Here is a 21,912-nt window from a genome sequence, read left to right as displayed (position 1 = left end):
TCCCGAATTTCACTTTTAGAGGTCCAGTTGCTCAGGCAGCCACCACTGGCCTGGGCTTCCTTTCTGGAGAGACAAAAAATCCACGTTTCATAAAGACAATTATGTTTCAAAATTAAAATAGAAGGATTGATTTTTTTCTAATTACCTAAATGATGCATGCTGATTGTAAAATATAAAAAAGGACAGAAAATTTAAGAAGTAAGTAAACATTGATCAATATCTGTGCCACCCAAGGAGGACCACAGTTAATATGTGAATGACACTTTCCAGACATTGAAAATGCTCACTTCCTTCATCCTCCAAAGAGGAGCATCAGGGCTCCTAATGATACAAGCTTTCCAAGCCACTGCTGTGAGCTCCAGTCTACCTGAAAACCCAGGTGTTTGCTCCTTTCTTCTTTTCCTTGATTGTGTTTCCTTTAGAACCGTGTGGCTAACCTACATATGCATGTATCATACATGCATGAATATATGTGGATGTATGTGTGTGTGCTAAGTAGTTCAGTCATGTCTGACTCTTGTGACCCCATGGACTGCAGCCTGCCAAGCTCTTCTGTCTATGGAATTCTCCAGGCAAGAGTACTAGAGTGTGTTGCCATTTCCTCCTCCAGGGAATATTCCCAAACCAGGGATCAAACCCATGTCTCCTGCATTACCTCTGAGTCACCTGGGAAACTCTATATATGGATGAATACACATGTGCATATACATGTATATGTAGTATGTGCATATTTATGTATATAGCTATATGTGTGTGCATGAATGGATGTTATATATGTATGTTTCTGTATATATATATAGTACATATATATATGTTCACGCACAATTCACATGTACAGATATTCCATTTTCCTTCTGCTTCCCAGCTTTCTGGTGATGGAGAACATTGGAGTACATGCATTTTTCCCTCTATGCTTATTCACAAAGTCCATGATAACTTTGTGCTTTTCATATTTTTTAATATGGAAATCCTCCTTAAACATCAAAATGTATCTTATTGACCTTAGTACAGTACAAGTGTCTTTTAAGTAAACATTGACTCAGAAAATTCTGTGAACCCACCATGTTTTTTTAATGAATCAAAACTATATGTACATATATTAGAACTGCCAGGGGAGGGGTATATGTGGGAAAATATCATTTATTCAATCTATAAAACTTAAAGCTGATTACTGATACTAATCTATCTACTGAATAAAATACAAAGTATTGTTTTATGCTCGAATCTCATTCTCCACACCACATATTTTATTGGATTTAAATAAAAACCAAAATGATGATGCTTGTGTGATACAGATTGGAAGGCTCAATTCACTCATTCATAGATTTCTTAGTGTTTCAGGACCCTGAGGTTTAGAATCACTATTCTGGAGAATTTTTTCGTCAAAATCTCACCCTGTCTTCCACATACAATAATTAGTTGAGCTCTGGCGGGTGGTAGTGCAGGAGAAAGGCCTATACACGTGGTACATGACTCAAGCTTAGAATTTAAAAATTTTTATGAAGTCTTTTGGACACTGAAAATAATTCATCCTGACTGGTCATCACACACAATGGAGGAAATGATCCATATTCCTTTTTTGGTTTATTTTTAAGGCTTTTTAAAAAAATGTGGACCCTTTATAAAGTCTTTACTGAATTTGTTCTATTATTGCTTCTGTTTATGTTTTGTTTGTTTGGCCACAAGGCATGTAGGATCTTAGCTCCTCAGCCGGGGACTGAACCTGCACACCCTGTGCTAGACGTGAAGTCTTAACCACTGGACTGCCAGGAGAGTTGCATCCATATTTATTTTTTGATTTAGCATGTGATACATATTCCATAATGGCATTGCCAGGTGGCTCAGTGGTAAAAGAACCTGTCTGCAATGCAGGAGACAGAGTAGACATGTGTTCAATCCTCGGGTTGGGAAGATCCCCTGGCAGATCATTCCAGTATTCTTGCCTGGGAAATCCCATAGACAGTGGAACCTGGTGGGCTACAGTCCATGGGGTCACAAAGAGTTGGACATGACTTAGTGACTGAACACATGCGTGCACACACACTTACACACACATATACTCCCTAATACAATAGTGCTACTTTGATAAGTCTACATAGAAATCGAATGTCAATTTGGAATCCAAAGTAAGAAGTAGTAGAACCTAAACCAGATTTACTGCTGTCTCCCCACAGCAGGGCATGGTCCTCCAACCACCCTCCCTCCACTCCAGCACAGGCATCACCATCTTGGAGATCAAGGCCATGTAGCCCTAGACCAGGGCCTCAGCTTCTGGCTCCCTGCTCCTGAATCAGCTCATTGTGTGAATCCCATAAAGTCATTCATACTCAACTTGTAATATTTTATTGAACAGCCTAAAACTTAGTGGGTTACAACTATTATTAAATAGTTTTATTATATTCTAGCCATGGCCTTTAGCTGTGGAAATTCCCTTTTCCATTCTCTATGTGTATGCCTCAGGCAGATCCCATGCAGTCCAGTCCAGTCCAGACCAATTAAAAGTTGTTAGTCTAGAGTCTCTATCTTTAGAAATAAAGACTAAACTATTTATAGACAAAATAAAATTGTGCCTGGGATTTGGTTCAACTTAATATTGGAGAGTCATGAAAGGGGAGGAGAGTATGGGGCAGGGTGTAAATGAAGGAAGACTAGCTGGAATTGATAGTAACTGAAGCTGGGTAAGTAGTGTATGGCAGTAGCTTCATAGTCTTTATTTCATAAACATTTTTTCTGCACCTTTTTTCCTTTCCTTTATTTTATTTATTGTATTAAAGTATAGTTGATTTACAGTGTTTCAGGTATACAGCAAGGTGATTCAGTTTTATACATACATGCATATATATGTATATTCTTTCATAGATTCTTTTCTGTTTTAGGTTGTTACATGATATTGAATATATTTCCCTGTGCTATACATTGTGTTTATTTTTATTTTATATATAGCAGTATGTATCTGTTAATTGCCAATTCCCAATTTATTCTCCATCTTTCCCCCTTGATCACCATAAGTTTGTTTTCTATGTCTGTAGTCTATTTCTGTTTTGAAAATAAGTTCATTTGTATACATCGTCTCTGCTTTTGAATGTGTTTGTAATTTTCTTTACAAATTAAAAAAAAAACTGGTTTATCATCCCAATTATAAACTCATTATGTGTGTGTGTGTGTGTGTGTGCCCGCGCATGTGTGTGTGCAGTCACTCAGTCGTGTCTTTTTGCTGCCCAGTGGACTGCCAGGCTCCTCTGTCCATGGGATTTTCCTGGCAAGAATACTGTAGTGGTTACCATTTTCTTCTCTAAGTGATCTTCCTGACTCAGGGATCAAACCTGCTTCACCAGAGTCTCCTGCATTGTAGGCAGATTCTTTACCACTGGGCCACTGGGAAAGTCCAAATGCATTATAAATTACAAAAATAAAACATTTATAATGAAAAAAGTCATTGAGGTGGGAAAACTACTTCAAGATCTTATCCAACCTAACATGAATGCCCTGGCCTATGAGCAGGCTTCTGTGACAAGAGTCTTTGGAAGAGAGAGGGCTATGGTCTGCTCCCACTTTAGTTTCCTCCTCCTTTCTAGATCTTTCTGTGTCATTTCTACATCCTCTGGTGTTGGGATATGGAAGAGAGATTAGGGGAAAAGGGTCACATCCTCTCCTGGGAGTTTCTGCTTCTGGGTCCTCACATCTTTGCCTAACTCTGGCAGGCATCCTGTCCTCTGGGTTGTAGGTGTTCAACTGCTGGTTCTCATGTTCCTGGAGGTGTTGCTTTGGGAACATCCTTGCTGCACATTTCCTTTGCACAAGAGGTCCCCTTATGGCTCTATCCCATTGACAACCACCAGTCTATTCTCTGTATCTGTGTCTCTTTCTTTCTTTCTTTTTTAATATTCACTAGTTTGCTGTAATTTTTAGATTCCACATATAAGTGAAATCATACAACATTTCTCTTTCTGACTTATTTCACTTAGCATAATATCCTCCAAGTCCATCAGTGTTGCTGTAAATGGCAAAATTCCATTCTTTTTGTGGCCGAGTAGTGTTCCATTGTATATATGGACCACATCTTCTTTATCCATTCATCTGTTGATGGACACTTAGGTTGTTCCCATATCTCATCATATCTTTCCCTGGTGGCTCAGAGGTTAAAGCGTCTGTCTGGAATGCAGGAGACCCAGGTTCGATCCCTGAGTCAGGAAGATCCCCTGGAGAAGGAAATAGCAACCCACTCCAGTACTCTTGCCTGGAGAATTCCATGGAGAGAGGAGTCTGGTAGGCTACAGTCCATGGGGTCGCAAAGAGTTGGACACTACTGAGCGACTTCATATCTCATCAACTATAAATAATGCTACTATGAACACAGGGGTGTATGTATCTTTTTGAATTAGTGTTTTGGTTTTTTTTTTTTTTTTCAGGTATATACCCAGGCATGGAATTGCTTGCTCATATGGTTGACCTGGATTCAATCCCTGGGTTGAGAAGATTCCCTGGAGAAGTGAATGGCAACCCACTCTGGTATTCTTGCCTGGAGAGTTCCATGGACAGAGGAGCCTGGGCAGGCTACAGTCCAGAGGGTCGCAAAAAGTTGGATATGACTAAGTGACTTTCACTCACTTTCACTCACTTTCACAGTTAGTTTCTTACTAACATGGTAGTTTCTTACTAACATAGATAGAAGTACTGTTCTGCCTTGACCCTTGAAATTTCCAGCCCTGTGTGGCCTGTTTGTGTTAGCAGAGCAAGCTTATTCTTTTCATTCAACCATGTCTTGAGCAGGAGATGAGGCTCTCTCTCAGAATTCACATTTCCAAACAGGTTGTCCAAATTTCTCACCAAGTTCCTCAGAATGTGGTTCAGAGTTGAAGTGTAGCTGAGCCCTAAGTCCCTTCTCCCTGATTCCTAGGCCTTTTGAGTTAGGACCTGCTTTTCCCCCCACTTCAAGGACTCTTCCCCTTCTCTGTCTTTTGCTCCAGCTCTATGCTACCTCCTTCTTACCTCCACCCACAGGATTTTAGCTCATGGAGGTAGGTGTGCGTCTGAGAATCTGCAGAAATCACCTTCAGCTGGGCTGTTTCTTCGTGCTCTTTCCCTCTATAGATTGGCAGATGGAAGAGGAGATGGAAGTACATGGAAAACAAACAGGCCATATAGGAAGACGTTTATCCTTCCCCAGTAAAACTATGACCTAATTCATACTCAGATGACAATGGCTGGGATTTAAAAAGCCAATCTACACATCAGTATTCTTCAGATTGGCTTCAGAGAGTTGCCACCTTGGAAAGGAGCCATAGACTTGGGTTGTAACAACTGGGTCCAGCTCCATGGGAGTAAAAGAATCAGGAAGACCACCAGCTGAGGGGCACTGCAGAGTGGCAAGATATTAATTCGGGAGCCTGAGTGCTGTTGTTTGAGTTCTGCAGTAATGTTTGTGGTGGTTAGGTCATGCCTGACTCTTTGACCCCATGGACTATAATCATGAGACTCCTCTGTTCATGGGATTCTTCAGGCAAGAATACTAGAGTGGTTTGCCATTTCCTTCTCCAGGGGATCTTCCCAACCCAGGGATTGAACCCAGGTCTCCTGCACTGCAGGCGGATTCTTAAGGCAGCAGTGTTTACTAAGTACCAGATATGTCCATGAACTTCAGTGCCCTCATCTGTGAAAGGAACTAGTAGTTTTCTCCCAGGACTGTTGTGAGGATTAATTGAGATGATTAATATATAAAAAAAGAGCTCTGGAAATGGTAATACACATATGCACAAAGCAGATATAAAAACCCCTTGAAGGCCTCTGAGGACATAAGGTATTAGTACTATTACTGACCAGGATTCTTGGCCCCTTTAATCAACAGAAATTGATCAGAGGCTAGACAAGAAATTCAGGCAAGGCTTTACTGGGGCCCCTGCTGCAGTGGGAACAAGGTTGCCTCACTTGCTCACTCCCTGAGGCAGGGGAGGGCGGGACAAGCTTGTTCCTTATATGGAACAAGGGTAGGGGTGTGTTCAGGGGTTGGACCAGAGAGGTGGCTTAAATGATCTGCCCTCCTTTGGTGATGCTGTATGCAGGGGGTCTTGTGCAGTACCCTGCTTTTGCTCCCAGCTCTTCAGAAACAGTGGCTGTCTTTATTTTCTTAGGCTCCAAAATCACTGCAGATGGTGACGGCAACCATGAAATTAAAAGATGCTTGCTCCTTGGAAGCTATGACCAACCTAGACAGCATATTAAAAAGGAGAGATATTACTTTGATAGCTCATCTAGTCAAAGCTATGGTTTTTCCGGTAGTCATGAATGGATGTGAGAGTGGACTATAAAGAAAGCTGAGCCTCGAAGAATTGATGCTTTTGAACTGCGGTGTTGGAGAAGACTCTTGAGAGTCCCTTGGACTACAAGGAGATCCAACCAGTCCATCCTCAAGGGAATCAATCCTGAATATTCATTGGAAGGACTGATGTTGAAGCTGAAACTCCAATACTTTGGCCACCTGATGCGAAGGACTGACTCGTTTGAAAAGACCCATCACCTGGGAAAGATTGAAGGCGGGAGGAGAAGTGGACGACAGAGGATGAGATAACCAGGATGGTATCACCAACTTGATGGACATGAGTTTGAGCAAGCTCCGGGAGTTAATGATGGATAGGGAAGCCTGGTGTGCTGCAGTCCTTGGGGTCGCAAAGAGTCAGACACGACTGAGCGACTGAACTGAACTGAACTGAACTGAACTTCAGGAGTAGCAGTTAGGTTTTTGGTCTCTTTGTATCCTTTTGTCCATAATTTGCTCCAGCTGCCATGCACACAGGTAGTTTTAGTCCCACATGATTTCTCTGACATTTGTCCAGGTGCAAACACTGCAGCAGAGGGTCCCAGGTCCCAGTCTGTCTAAGTACCATGGAGGTGATTTTGCTTAGCTACACCAAGAGAAACTGAAAGTTAACAAAATATTTAATTTATGGGCTGCCTTCCATGGTCTTGATCCAACTATTTTATACTTCTCCTAACTCACGCAACACTTCAAAGAGGCATCTATTCATAAAATGGTGGGTGGATGGGGAAAAAACCCATCACCTTTTGCACTGTTCAGTTCAGTTCAGTTCACTCAGCTGTGTCCAACTCTTTGCAACCCCATGAATCGCAGCATGCCAGGCCTCCCTGTCCATCACCAACTCCCGGAGTTTACCCAGACTCATGTCCATTGAGTCGGTGATGCCACCCAACCATCTCATCCTCTGTCATCCCCTTCTCCTCCAGCCCTCTATCCCTCCCAGCATCAGAGTCTTTTCAAATGAGTCAGCTCTTCACATGAGGTGGCCAAAGTATTGGAGTTTCAGCTTCAACATCAGTCCTTCCAATGAACACCCAGGACTGATCTCCTTTAGGAGGGACTGGTTGGATTTGCACTGTTCTCTCTTCGGTATTAGGCTTCTCCTCCCCACACCAGGATGTGGCAAACTGGTTCCATATGTAACCAACCTGGGGACAAACCAGGACTCTTCCCTGAGAGATCAGGAAGTTGAACTCCACCTGGTACTTGCTTTTGACAAACCAAAGGTAGATCACTTCTCTCGGCTGGGTCAGACACCGAGATCCTTTATCCTACTGTTAGTCCCACCTAGCACCAGGGCTTTAGGCAGTTCCTGCTCCTTCCCTGGACCTGTTTACTGCTGTTCACTATTTGCACTTGTGTGGAAGGACAAACACAGCATCTTTTTCTTTTACATTTTTTATATAGCAATGGGATAACTATTTCAGAGGTAGGTAATAGCGGGCTCTGAACAAATCTACAACCTGGCTTGAATCTTAAAGTAATATCACTTTGGTCGCTGGCAGTGCAGTTGAGTGGATAGTGTTTTCCCAGGGGTGTGTAATGACCATGCCTTTCAGAATTGACCTTCATTACCTCCACAAATTCCTTGTGAACTTACAGCCTGTGTCTGCCTTGGGATAAATTCTGGGAATATGACTGTGATAAGACCAAGAGAGTCTAAGCCACATGATACTTATAGACTTTAAGGAGAAGGCAGACCTTAAGCACATAATTATACAAATAATTCATGACAACTCTAACATGTGCGATGGGTAGGGGTGGCAGGACACATCCAAGATTTCCAGTTAAATCTAAATTTCAGAGAAATATTTGCAACTCTTTTATACTAAGAAGTTATTTGCTATTGGTCTGAATATTGAATTTAACTCAGTGTCCCATATATTTAATGGCTAAATCTGGTGACTGCAGCTACAAACAGGTCCAAGATGCTAAGAGCATATTTACAGTTAAGTCCTAACCTCGTCTGACTTGTGGTGGCGATGAAGTGGACGACTCAGAGGTTAGTGTTAAAAGAGCCATTTATCCATTCTTTCTAGTTTAATGTTCCAAATAGAGAAGTCACCCTCCTACACAACTAAAGAAAGAACACGGACAAGCTTCATCTGACCAGCACTCCTAGGTGGGAAGCTGATTTTCAAAGTTTAATATTGCTCTACAGGGTGATTTATAGATTACACTATGGAAAGACTTTATGGGAAGTTTCCATGCAGAGCTCCAGAGCCCAGAGCAGGTGTAGGAAAGACGACGTTCCAAGAAATTCAGGAAATACCCTCCCTAACCAATTACTGCAAATCCTCTGCTCACAGAGAAGGTTTTGAGAAAGAAAGAAATACAGATGGAAGCATACCATTTTCTCCAGGCAAGACCAATAACTGAAAAAAAAAAAAAAAGGAGGAAAGAAAGAAAGAAAACAAAAAACCATGGTAATTTTAGTTTCCATGTAAGAATTGCTGTTTCACCGTATATTTGCTTTCTAGGCTGGAGTGCAAAGCTCTTATGGGCAGCTCCAAGGAAGAACGGTCTGAAATGCAGAGAAGGGTAAATTCACAGGTTTGCTCAAGATTTTCTTATGTGGTCCCCAGACCATTCTCCACTCTGTCCTGGAAGTTCTGGAATACACCCTCTGGAGTTTTCTCCCTTTATACTCACTTTTCTTCTCTTCCACAGGACTCTGCCATCTCCAAAGATTTCCATCTGCTTTTGAATTTGTCTCTGCTGCTTTGGTCTTCCCTTTGCTGGTAAACATATCAAACTGAAGTATTTAAAACAATATCTATTCTTGGATTGAAGAAAGTAGCATTATTCACTCTTAACTTTAAAAAAAAACAAACAAAAACCCAAACTAAAACGGTTTAGTTAGGCTCACCAAAGCTAATGCGGCCTTCAGTTAGCTGTAGTTTAATTCTTTCCCTGGTCCTCAATAGAAAAATGTTCCATTTTCTCTACTTCTTGATAAAGTCTAAGACAGAAGAACTAAAACAAGACTCTCAGATTATATCCCTGTGGTTTCACTTTGCCTTTTGGCCTCACCCAAACATTTGTTACTTTTTTTAATTCTTAGTATGACTGTGATACAACTGATTAGGAAAGAACCATATTCTTGAAATATTCAATATACATTTCTTTAATAATATCTTAAAGAGGTAAGTTGGATTTACATTAAAAAAAACACAAAAGGAGGGATTGAGAAATAATAAACTCTTTCTGCATAAATTAGATTCTGTGTAAGTTATATGCTATTTGCTAAGCCACTTACTTTTGCACTGCATATGTATATACACACATATATATGCATTTATGGGGCTTTCCTGGTGACTCAGTTAGTAAAGAATCTGCCTGCAATGCAGGAGACCATGGTTTGATTCCTGGGTCACGAAGATCCCCTGGAGAGGGAAATGGCAATCCATTCCAGTATTCTTGCCTAGAGAATCCCACGGACAGAGGAACTTGGTAGGCTACAGTCCATGGGGTTACAAGAGTCGCACATGACTTAGCGACTAAACTATCATCACCATTTGCACACATTTGTATTTACATATGTGCATGGACAGAAATGGTATGGACCTAACAGAAGAAGTAGATATTAAGAAGAGGTGGCAGGAATACACAGAAGAACTGTACAAAAAAGATCTTCACAACCCAGATAATCATGATGGTGTGATCACTCACCTAGAGCCAGACATCCTGGAATGTGAAGTCAAGTGGGCCTTGGAAAGCATCACTATGAACAAAGCTAGTGGAGGTGATGGAATTCCAGTTGAGCTATTTCAAATTCTGAAAGGTGATGCTGTGAAAGTGCTAAACTCAATATGCCAGCAAATTTGGGAAACTCAGAAGTGGCCACAGGACTGGAAAAGGTCAGTTTTCATTCCAATCCCAAAGAAAGGCAATGCCAAAGAACGCTCACACTACCGCACATTTGCACTCATCTCACACGCTAGTAAAGGAGTGCTCAAAATTCTCCAAGACAGGCTCCAGCAATACGTGAACTGTGAACTTCCTGATGGTCAAGCTGGTTTTAGAAAAGGCAGAGGAACCAGAGATTAAATTGCCAACATTCGCTGGATCATTGAAAAGCAAGAGAATTCCAGAAAAACATCTATTCCTGCTTTATTGACTATGCCAAAGCCTTTGACTGTATGGATCACAATAAACTGTGGAAAATTCTTCAAGAGATGGGAATACCAGACCACCTGACCTGCCTCTTGAGAAACCTATATGCATGTCAGGAAGCAACAGTTAGAACTCGACATGGAATAACAGACTGGTTCCAAATAGGAAAAGGAGTACATCAAGGCTGTATATTGTCACCTTGCTTGTTTAACTTCTATGCAGAGTACATCATGAAAAATGCTGGGCTGGAAGAAGCACAAGCTGGAATCAAGATTGCCCAGAGAAATGTCAATATCCTCAGATATGCAGGTGACACCACCCTTATAGCAGAAAATGAAGAGGAACTAAAAAGCCTCTTGATGAAAGTGAAAGAGGAGAGTGAAAAAGCTGAGTTCAACATTCAGAAAACTAAGATCATGGCATCTGGTCCCATCACTTCATGGCAGATAGATGGGGAAACAGTGGAAAGAGTGTCAGACTTTATTTTGGGGGGCTCCAAAACCACTGCAGATGGTAACTGCAGCCATGAAATTAAAAGATGCTTACTCCTTGGAAGAAAAGTTATGACCAACCTAGATAGTATATTCAAAAGCAGAGACATTACTTTGCCAACAAAGGTCTGTCTAGTCAAGGCTATGGTTTTTCCAGTGGTTATGTATGGATGTGAGAGTTGGACTGTGAAGAAAGCTGAGTGCCAAAGAATTGATGCTTTTGAACTGTAGTGTTGGAGAAGACTCTTGAGAGTCCCTTGGACTGCAAGGAGATCCAACCAGTCCTTTCTGAAGGAGATCAGCCCTGGGATTTCTTTGGAAGGAGTGATGCTAAAGCTGAAATTCCAGTATTTTGGCCACCTCATGCGAAGGGTTAACTCATTGGAAAAGACTCTGATGCTGGGAGGGATTGGGGGCAGGAGGAGAAGAGGACGACCGAGGATGAGATGGCTGGATGGCATCAGTGACTCGAGGGACATGAGTTTGGTGAACTCCGGGAGATGGTGATGGACAGGGAGGCCTGGCGTGCTGCGATTCATGGGGTCGCAAAGAGTCAGACACAACTGAGTGACTGAACTGAACTGATACATTTTATACTTATATATGTTATATGTGTATATTTTCCAGCTAAAAGTAATTAACTCATAAAACAAAGAGCAATTTTATTGTTGATATAGAGTCTTTTTACAGAGTCACAAGTACAAGTGAAATCATTAGCTAGGTGGGGCTTGGGAAATACCTCTGTCCCATGAATTCTCACTTCGTCATTATCTAGCCCAGTGTCATTTGATAATCCCTTTCTACTTTCTATATCTGACTATGTCCCTTATTGTTCCATTCAAGGAAACAATTCTTTCCTTGTATCATGTCCTGCCACCATTCTTTTTCTGAAGCACAATTGTACTTTCTGTCTCTGGACTGGCCCATTTTCCAGTCCTAGCATCAGTTCTATAAAACCAAATATGCTTCCAAAAGCTCCCTTTTTCTTTAAGATCAACACATCTTATTTTTGTTGCTTGCAATCAGAGCTCAGACTGACTCACCTGCTGAAAATGAAGCCCGATTTGTTCCTTAAAAGAGATGAACTTAGGAAATCAACACTCTGCATTTCCCCATTTTATTTTTAATGCTTCATTGCTATTTTTATTTTAATTACACAATTATTTCAAGTGATCAGACACAGGACAAGTTCTTTATCACCACTCTCTTGATCTTAGTTCTTCCCAGCTAGGTGTTAGAGCTGATATATAATTTTCAGGAATTTCTGGTTGTTAAATACAGCCATTTTGGTGGGAGCCATTACATCACAGAAATGGATAAATGGTGCACATTCTTTTTTTTCTTTTTTCGGAGCTGGTGTAGTATTAGTGTCCCCACTGTTCTCTTTCTCACTTAACCGTAACTGCCCATGTCGACAAACGTAGCACTGCTTCCTGGTCATCCTTGTCGCTAAAGAAGCAGTGCTCAGGGTGTGGTCTGAGGTCACTGAGCATCTCACATGATCTGTGAGGTCCTCACCTTTCCCAGGACACATCTGCAAGGCCGGATCTTCTTCATGTGCATCAGCTAAACTGTTGTCAAACAGGCTGATGCAGAGGCATACGTGGGATTTCATCTGTTTTCTATCAATTCAGGCATAGAGTGATCAGCAATATATGAAACAACATGAATCTTCTCACTGAATTTTCTATATAGTTATTTTTTGCAGGAATATGTTATTTATGGTAAAATGTAATGTATTTATTATTTTTATTTGTCAATGAGTTCATAAACATTTAAAATTTCCCAGTCTTAATTGTTAATACAGTAACCGTTTACAACTGTAACCTATAAAACCTAAAGCTCTTTGGGGTCCTCAATAATTTTTAAGCTTATAAAGGGGTCTGAAGACTAAGACGTTTGAAAAGCACTGCTGTGATCTTGGTGTGCTGGGAGTGTCAGAAGCTGCAAATGACCTTACCTTCCTGAGCGCAGTTCTTAGTGTAGAGTCAGGTCTGATAGATTGTAAAATTTCACATCACCTTATAGTGCACCTGGGATCACCAAGAGTTTCGCATGAGTTGAAGGGACTTATAAAAGCTTTGCTCTCTGGCTATCAGGACACCTCTCTCTTGGGTTAGGACATTCTCACAAGGTGGGCAGCAGTCTCTCTAAGATGGGGCAGTCCCTCGGGGTGAGACCAGGGGCTTTGAACCTATAGGCACCTAGCATAGCACCTAGTATATGTGAAGATGATTTTCAAGGATATGTGAAAATGGCTGAGACCTGAAAAATAAAGTAGGCCAAATATGAAAATAGGAAAGACCAAATCAAAATAAAAAATAGTATGAAAATTCAAATCGTAAAGAGGAGTCAAATTTGGGGCAAAAAATCACATGGTACTTGTGTGTACTTTCATATATTTACTATGATGTGGAGCAGGGACTCTGAACCTAAGCCAATCTAAGGGTTACTAAGGTTTTTACTCACTGAATACAAACTCCAGGTAAAGTGAAATGTTGAAAGATGCTCCGCTTACATGGTTGAAATCACTGCTGCTACTTTAGGATGAGGAGGTGGAAAGGTTTATCCTGGGCTTTTATTGTCAAATGCCTAGCCTTTAAGATTTGCCTAAAGGTTTTTCTAAGATTTTCCCCAAATCACTTTTGAAACTTGCTCTTGAGGATGGGAGGGGTAAGGGGTTTAAAAAAGCAAACATGAAAAGGAAAGAAATTGGGTCATTTGTAGAGACGTGGATGGACCTAGAGACTGTCATACAGACTGAAGTCAGAAAGAGAAAAGCAAATATCGTATATTAAGGCACATAGGTGGGATCTAGAAAAGTGATATAGATGACCTTATCTGCAAAGCAGAAGTAGAGACACAGACAGAGAAAACAAATCTATGGAAACCAAGGGGGAAAGGGAGGGTGGGATGAATTGGGAGATTGAGACTGACATATATTTCCTTCTATGTATAAAACAGATAACTATGAGAACCTATGTATGGCTCAGGGAACTCTATCTGATCGGTGTTCTGTGGTAACTTCAATGGGAAGCAAATCCATATATACATGGAAAATCCACATATATAAATATATATATATATACACATACACATATAGCTGATTCACTTTGCTGTGCAGGAGAAACTAACACAGCATTGTAAAGCAACTATACTCCAAATAAAAATTTAAAAACAAACAAAATGCAAGCTTGGAAAGGAGAGGACCCCCCACGCATGGGTGCATCATGTGTAGGCCACACACATGTAGATGCTGCTGTCTCGATACCCTCTTTCCAATCCTAATTCTCTTGTTGATTTCAGATGACTCCTTGATCTGCCTTGGACATTCCAGACACCTCCAACACAGGTATTTACTCTGCCTGAAATGCTCTTCTGGTCTCCCCATTCTTTTCTTTACTAAAATGCCTTCTCACCTGCCGGGCCATACCACCAAACTGACTTTCCCAACACTTCATATTTAGTCCCTTTTCCCCTCATTTTTCCTTGGAGATTCATCACCATATGGGATATTATCTATTTTATCAGTTATATAATCCATCATGCTCCCTTCCCACTAGAGTGTTCACCCCAAGAGGGCAGCGATTTCTCTCTTCTTCACTGTTGTACTCCCTTGTGAGTAAACATTGCCTTGCACTTAGAAGATGTTCAATAGATGTGTTGACTAAACGAATAAAATCACACCTTATTAGCAGGATGTTATTTCTTCCGGATGGTGTTGTTCGGCTTCTCTTGTGTGAGTCTTGGAGGAAATGGAGACAACGTAGTGTGAAGCACTATGAAGCTCCAGTGTGGAGCACTCTGGTCCCAGTCCAATGCTGATGTGTCCAAGTTCCAGAGTAAAGAGGAGCTGGATCTCCCCAAAGCTTAGCTGGCTGTTATAGTTGATGGGGTACCAAAACAGAACTGTAGAAGCCTAGAACTCCAGAAGCCTAGCCTCAGACTCAGCAGTTTTCAAACTCATGTATTTACAGTAACTCTCAGAAGCTCGGTTGAGAGGAATGTTTATTGAGTACTGTCTTAGAAATTTATTTATCTCTAAATTTATTTATTTTATTGGAGTTGTTTCAGGTGTACAGCAAATTGATTCAGTTACACGTACATATGTAACTATTTTTTCACATTCTTTTCCCATATAGGTTATTACAAGGTGTTCAGTATAATTCCCTGTGCTATACAATAAGTCCTTGTTGGTTATTTGTTCTATATATAGTAGCATGTATATTTTATTACCAAATTCTTAATTTATCCCCCCACCTTCTCCTTTGGTAACCTTGTTTGTTTTCTATGTTGGTGGGTTTGTTTTATTTTGTATGTAAGCTCATTTGTATCATTTCTCTAGAGTCCACTTACGTGATATCATATGATATTTGTATTTGTCAGGCTTACTTCACCTAGTGTGATGATCCCTACTTTCATTCACATTGCTGCAAATGGCGTTCTTTTATTCCTTTTTTATGGCCAAGTAATATTCCACTGGGGCTTCCCAGATGCTCAGTGGTGAAGAGTCTGCCTGCCAATGTAGAAGAACATAAATTCAGTCCCTGAGTTGGGAAGATCCCTTGGAGAAGGAAATGGCTACCCACTCTAATATTCTTGCCTGAGAAATCACATGGACAGAGGAGCTTGGTGGATACTGTCCATGGGGTTGCAAAACAGTCAGATGCAATTTAGAGCCTAAACAACAACAATATTCCTTTGTGTAAATATACCACATCTCCTTTATCCATTCATCTGTCATGGAATGTTTAGGTAGTTGGCTATTGCAAATAGCTCTGTGATGAGCATTGGGGTACATTTATTTTTTCAAGTTATGGTTTTCTCCAGAAAAATGGCCAGGAATAGGATTGTAGTATCATATGGTGGTTCCATTTTTAGTTTTTCAAGGAACCTCCATACTGTTCTCCATAGTGGCTGTACCAGTTTAAATTTCCATCAACAGGATATTCTTTTATCTAAATTCAGAGTTTTCTGAGGATTTAAAAATCTGAGGATTTAAAAATATACAGATCTGAGGATTTATACATTTAAATATATATTTATATGTTATTATAAATATACAATTAGCCTTATCCATTCTAGAATCTCAATCTCTCTTTAGCAGGTCCTGAGTGAGACCCAGGTATCTGCATTATTAAAACCCCCAGGGGTACTTTGGTTATAGAACCAGAGCTGAGAATTACTGCACAATAGTCTAAAAGTTGACTATAAGCAAAATGCCTAAGGGGACCAAGCAGGTAATATAAATTAGTTATGCAGACTAGTGAGGGCTATGTAAAATCTATTGCCTATCCCCTGTCCAAAAGGGGTCAGTGCTACTCAGGGCCAACTAATTGTGCCCATGTGAGTTCAGTTGCCAAATCTTACAATTTTTTAAGCATTGCTGAAAAAATCTCGCTTTTTATATGTAATTGCCCAATTTCTTTTATTAACTCCCTGCTCACTATTGTTGCCAACCCAAACTTATTTTAGGCCAAATTTTCGCTGCTTGTTTGCATCCTCTGCGAAATCTTTTCTTAGGAGAAGCCAGTTTGTTAGAGAACCGTGTTCCTGGGTTGCATTGAACAGGCTCTCCATGTGACTATATTCAGAGAAGTTACAAGAACAGCCCCACTAAAAAGGAGTCACTCTGGTTATTTTTGACCTGCTGTGAAATATCCCTTGTTGCTTTCTGCTTTTTGTCCTTCTGGGGTCTCTGGGCAAAGTTTATTCCTGGGTATACTATAAGGACTGGCTGACGATTTCCTTAGAGATCGGTTTGTACTTCTCCTAAGACATTATGAATGAGCTTCTTGATGCTATCTTGATTATGATCAAGCTGGATGTCATGTTTCAACAAGGATATAAAATTGCATGATATGTATTTTTTTCTTATTGACTGAATGTCTATTTTCAGTTTATAATTTAATCACATCTGTCTTCTATGTCAGTATTGTTACTTCTGTCTTGTTACATTACTAGATTAAATGTCTTAATTGACATATTTCTTGAGTGGACAGAGGATAGATTGAAAGCAATGAATACTGAAGAAAAGTTTTGCTTTTTGGGGGACTTTGACAGAATGAAAATATCGTTCAGGGTTTTGAGAGAAGATGGTCATGAACACTACCTCAGTGTTAAATAGTGCTTAAATCATTTGCTGTCAAGCCCATAATGAAATCAAAGTATCTGCAATACTTATACATTTTCACACTAACTACATTAATTAGAGTCTGTGAGACCAATATGCATTTTGTATGATATGGGGGCCTGTGAAGTATAACCAAGTAGAGAAAAAAGCAGCATTACATTAAAAAATATGTATTTTCATTTATTTATTTGTGTATATGGCTGTGCCAGGTCTTAGCTGTGGAATGTGAGATCTAGTTCCACAACTAGGGATCCAGTATGGGCCCCCTGCCCTGGCAATATGGGGTCTTAGCCACTGGACCACCAGGAAAGTCCCTATATTTTTTTGTAAGTATCTAAAGGAATGCATATTTAAATATTTAAGTGACTCTGCAAAATCATCCTCTACAATTGTGTGTCCACTTTTCTCACCTCCACAACAAAGCCTGAGGACAATTGTTCCAACTTTGTCTTCTCCATACTGCGTAGTATCAGTCTTTTAAAATTTTTGACAATGTGATAGGTAGTAAATTGCATAAGTTTGTTAGTAAATTTGAATATATTTTCATAAATTTGTTGGTTATTTCTATTTCATCTTCTAAAATTATTTTCAGGAATTTTCCAATAGGTTGTTTATTTTTTTCTTATAGTGCTATTTGTACTGAATTCACACATGAGGTTGAAGAGATGACTATCCATGCAATGTTAATTTCCTCTTCTCAAATATGCTCTTTTCTGTCTTTCATTTTTGTTTTATAATATTCTCCATTAGGGTATATAGTTCTTTTATAATATGGAGGTGATCTGTAGTTGATACTATGTTTTAAATATTTCTTGGTCGCTTGTACTTAATTTTTATATGACAAAATGTCCATAAACTTTTATTTTCATGTTGTCAGATTCAACAATATTGCTTTGATTCTGAATATTGGGTCAGGAAAACCTTCAACACTAAAATAGTTGTAAAATTATATTCTTCATTTTTTCATTATGCTGTACACTTTAAACTTATACGATCCTGTATGTCAATTATATTTCAATAAAACTGGAAAGAAAAAATAAAACAGATTGGAAAAGCAATGGATTACATTAAACATATGGTAATAGAAACAATATTATCCAGATTGTCTAGATTAATCCTGAAAAAAATTATCTTTAGATAGAATATTATGGGAAGTTTCTTAGAAAAAAATTTATTTGGCCATAGTTTATGTGCTTAAAGTTTCATGTTTATTGTTCTCTGTTTTTAATCCTACTGATACCTTTTCTGTTTGAGTTTTTCCTTATTACTCCATGGAATAAAAATTGTTATAGGTTTTATTTAAAATCACATAAAGTAATATAAACAAATGATTATATCTATTGCAAAAAACCCACTTATTTACAAATACAAAGTTACATATTTATGTTTAGTTTTTAAATTAATTTGCAATTTTTTGTGTGGTTGTGAATTAGGGATTTTCTTTTTTTTAATTTAAAATCAATTATAAACAATTTATTGTTCAAATAACTCCTTTCCCTGTCATTTGAACTATTCCCATTATTATATTATAAATTTAGATGGATATAAAAGACTACGATAATGCATGTTAATATACATAGCTTGAGGTCATTCATCTCAAGTTTTATATGAAAAGTACAACATGTGAATATGACATTGTTTATTTATCCATTTCCATTAAGTTGTTCATATTTTTACTTTTACAAAGTGTTATATATCCTTGTACCTATTTCTTTGAATAATTATGTGAAAAAATTTTCTATCATGTTTAGTTAGAAATATGCAGTTTTAGGTGTTAGAGTAGATGCATTTTTATCCTACATGGATATTGCTAGAGTGTTCTCTTAAGCAGTAGTTGTCGCAGCCAAATAATTAATCACTTCACTTCACTTCAGTTGCTCTGTTGTATCTGACTCTTGTGACTCTATGGACTGAGTACCTCAGGCTTCCCTACCATCACCAACTCCCGGAGCTTACTGAAACTTGTCCATTGAATCGGTGATGCCATCCAATCATCTCATCCTCTGTCATCCCCTTCTCCTCCTGCCTTCAATCTTTCCCAGCATCAGAGTCTTTTCCAATGAGTCAGCTCTTTGCATCAGGTGGCCAAAGTATTGGAGTTTCAGCTTCAACATCAGTCTTTCCAATGAATATTCAGGACTGATTTCCTTTAGGATGGACTGGTTGGATCTCCTTGTAGTCCAAGGGACTCTCAAGGGTCTTCTCCAACACCACAGTTCAAAAGCATCAGTTCTTCGAGGCTCAGCTTTCTTTATAGTCCAACTCTCACATCCATACATGACTACTGGAAAAACCAAAGCTTTGACTAGATGGACCTTTGTTGACAAAGCAATGTCTCTCTTTTTTAATATGCTGTCTAGGTTGGTCATAGCTTTTCCTCCAAGGAGCAAATGTCTTTTAATTTAATGGCTGCAGTCCCCATCTGCAGTGATTTTGGAGCCCCCCAAAATAAAGTCTGTCACTGTGATTTCTAAATCCTTTGTAATATTTGATGTTTTCAAAGATTCCACTTTTGTCAAACCTAAATGTGTGAAGTATTACACCACTGTTGCTTTAATGCGCTTGTGTTTAATTGTGCATATTACATGTTTGCTGACCTTTTGATGTTGCTCCACTAATAAATATCTGTTCTTATTTTTTGGATGTTTTTCAACTTTATTGATACCATTGGTATTAAATAAAATGCACATATTTTAAGTGTATGATTTAATAAGTTTTGGCATATGCACACACTCATGAAACCATCATTGCCCAAGTCAAGATAATGAATGTATCCATCACTTCATATATATGTATGAATCCATCACCCACATGCTTACTGTATGGTTCAATTTATATTGGATTCTGGAAAATTCAAATGAATCTATGGTGACAAAAAGCAGATGCCAGAGGATGCCTGGGAATGGCAAATGTTGGGTGAATGCAGAGAAGTGGAAATTAAAAAGAGGCAAAAGGGATTGTCTTTGTTCAGAACGTCTTTGCTCTTCTTGGTTCTTTTCTCTTCCACGTTAATTTTAGAATGTTATTCAAATGTCACAAAACTATGTTTATCCATAAACATAGTTTTGACTGAAATTGCATTGAATTCGTATATGAGTTTGTAGAGACTAATATCTATGTAATATTGATTTCCTCTATCCCTGAATGTTCTTTTCTTTCATTAATGATTTATAATATTCTCCATTAGGTCTCCTATACACTTAAGAACTTTTTCCCTGGGGATCTTTAGTATTTGTTGCTGTTGCAAATAAGGTTCCCCTCCAACCTTTTTCCAACATATAAAAATGCTACTGATATGTGATATGGCTGCTGAAATAAGGAATCTTAACATCTTAATAGTTTTCATTTTTAATTTTAATAGATTTATATTTTATACATTCTTAAGCTTTTTATGTAGACAATCATGCTGTCTGCCAATAAGTACAATTTTGTGTCTTCCTTTACAACCTCATAATTCTTGTCTATTTCTTGTCTTATCACATTGACTGGTACTTGTGATGGTGTTGAATAGTAAGGTTTCCTCAATTTGGAGACTGAATTTACCAGTTCACTAGGGTTACAAATAATACTGTATCAGAACTCAGTTTGTGTTCACTTTAGTTTTCTGTCAGATCCATAAAGCTAGCCCTCAAAGGAGTTAAGTAACCCAATTAAATAGATGCAGATTCCAAGAACTCCTTTATTACCTATAAATCCATGTCCAAATTGGTGGTTAATTTCAGCTGTGAGGAGTGAGAAGACCCATCTGTCAAAGGAACTCAGATTCACCAGTTCAATGTTTTTATTATACAAATAGGATGGGAGAGGAGTCACATTAGATCCAATGTCTATATCCTACCATATAAGAAATGGATTCTTCCAAGAAGTTTGTTACGTTTTTCAACATTTAATTTTTTACTAAATATTCTAGGCCTGGAGTGTATTTGGTCAAGAAAAACTATTTTAGGTTAGAAATTTTATTTTAGTCATAGTTTGCAAATTAAAAGAATAGTGTTTATATTGATAAAAGTTTTACTTATACTGAAATGCACATATAATTTTAAAAATTTATTAGTGGTGTAAATTATATTAACAGATTTCTTAATGTTGAAATTGCCTTGCATTCCTTGCATGAACTCTATTTGGTTCTAATGTATTATTTTTCTTCATACCACTGAATTTGATTTGCTACTTTTTTTGGCTGTGCATGGCATATGGGATACTAGTTCCCTGACCAGGGATTGAACCCATGCCCCCTGGAAGCATGGCGTCTCAACTACTGGACCACCAGGGAAGTCCTAATAATATTTTAATATGATTGCTACAGCCTACAACTTTTAGAAGATAACTTGACTTACCCATCTCTTTTAACTGTTCTTTCTTTTTTAAATGTTTCTGTACATTGCTGTATTTATCACATAAAAAATATAGCTGGATTTCATTGTAGCTATTATTTTAAGTTTATCTAATTTTCTCACTCTTAAAATAGTCAATCTTTTATTTGTTATTTTTGCCAGTATCTGAAAATTATTTTTGCCATACTAATTAATATACACTATTTATTGTGCTTTCTCCTTGCTTCTTTTTCCTTCATTATCTTCTTATAAATTGACAAAATTTTCTTTATTCTTTTTTTGTTACTAACTTATTTATATATTTTATCTTTTTTTAAAAGATTTACTTAAATTTAAAAAAAAATTTACATCAATTTAAAATTTTAAGACAAAGTCCAAGATTGTTCAATATCTTTATTTTCTTTTCAGAGAAATTAGCATACATTAATTTTTCTCCAAACTGCACCATTTCTATTATTAATATCTGATGTTTTACTTTTTTTAAAACTGAGATTTATTGACTTTGCCAATACTTCTTACGATTTA

General features: G+C 38.5%; 1 non-coding gene across 1 annotated transcript; it reads left to right on the top strand.

The window, feature by feature from the left end:
- Nucleotides 1-4,121: 4,121 nt before the first annotated feature.
- On the top strand, nt 4,122-4,194 carry TRNAS-GGA (transfer RNA serine (anticodon GGA)). The gene has a single exon. It is a non-coding gene; the product is annotated as a tRNA-Ser (tRNA).
- The last annotated feature ends 17,718 nt before the right edge of the window (nt 4,195-21,912 follow it).

The sequence above is a fragment of the Ovis aries genome, chromosome 4 (genome assembly GCF_016772045.2).
Source record: "Ovis aries strain OAR_USU_Benz2616 breed Rambouillet chromosome 4, ARS-UI_Ramb_v3.0, whole genome shotgun sequence".
Taxonomy (NCBI): Eukaryota; Metazoa; Chordata; class Mammalia; order Artiodactyla; family Bovidae; genus Ovis; species Ovis aries.
This window is presented reverse-complemented; position numbering and strand designations above follow the sequence as displayed.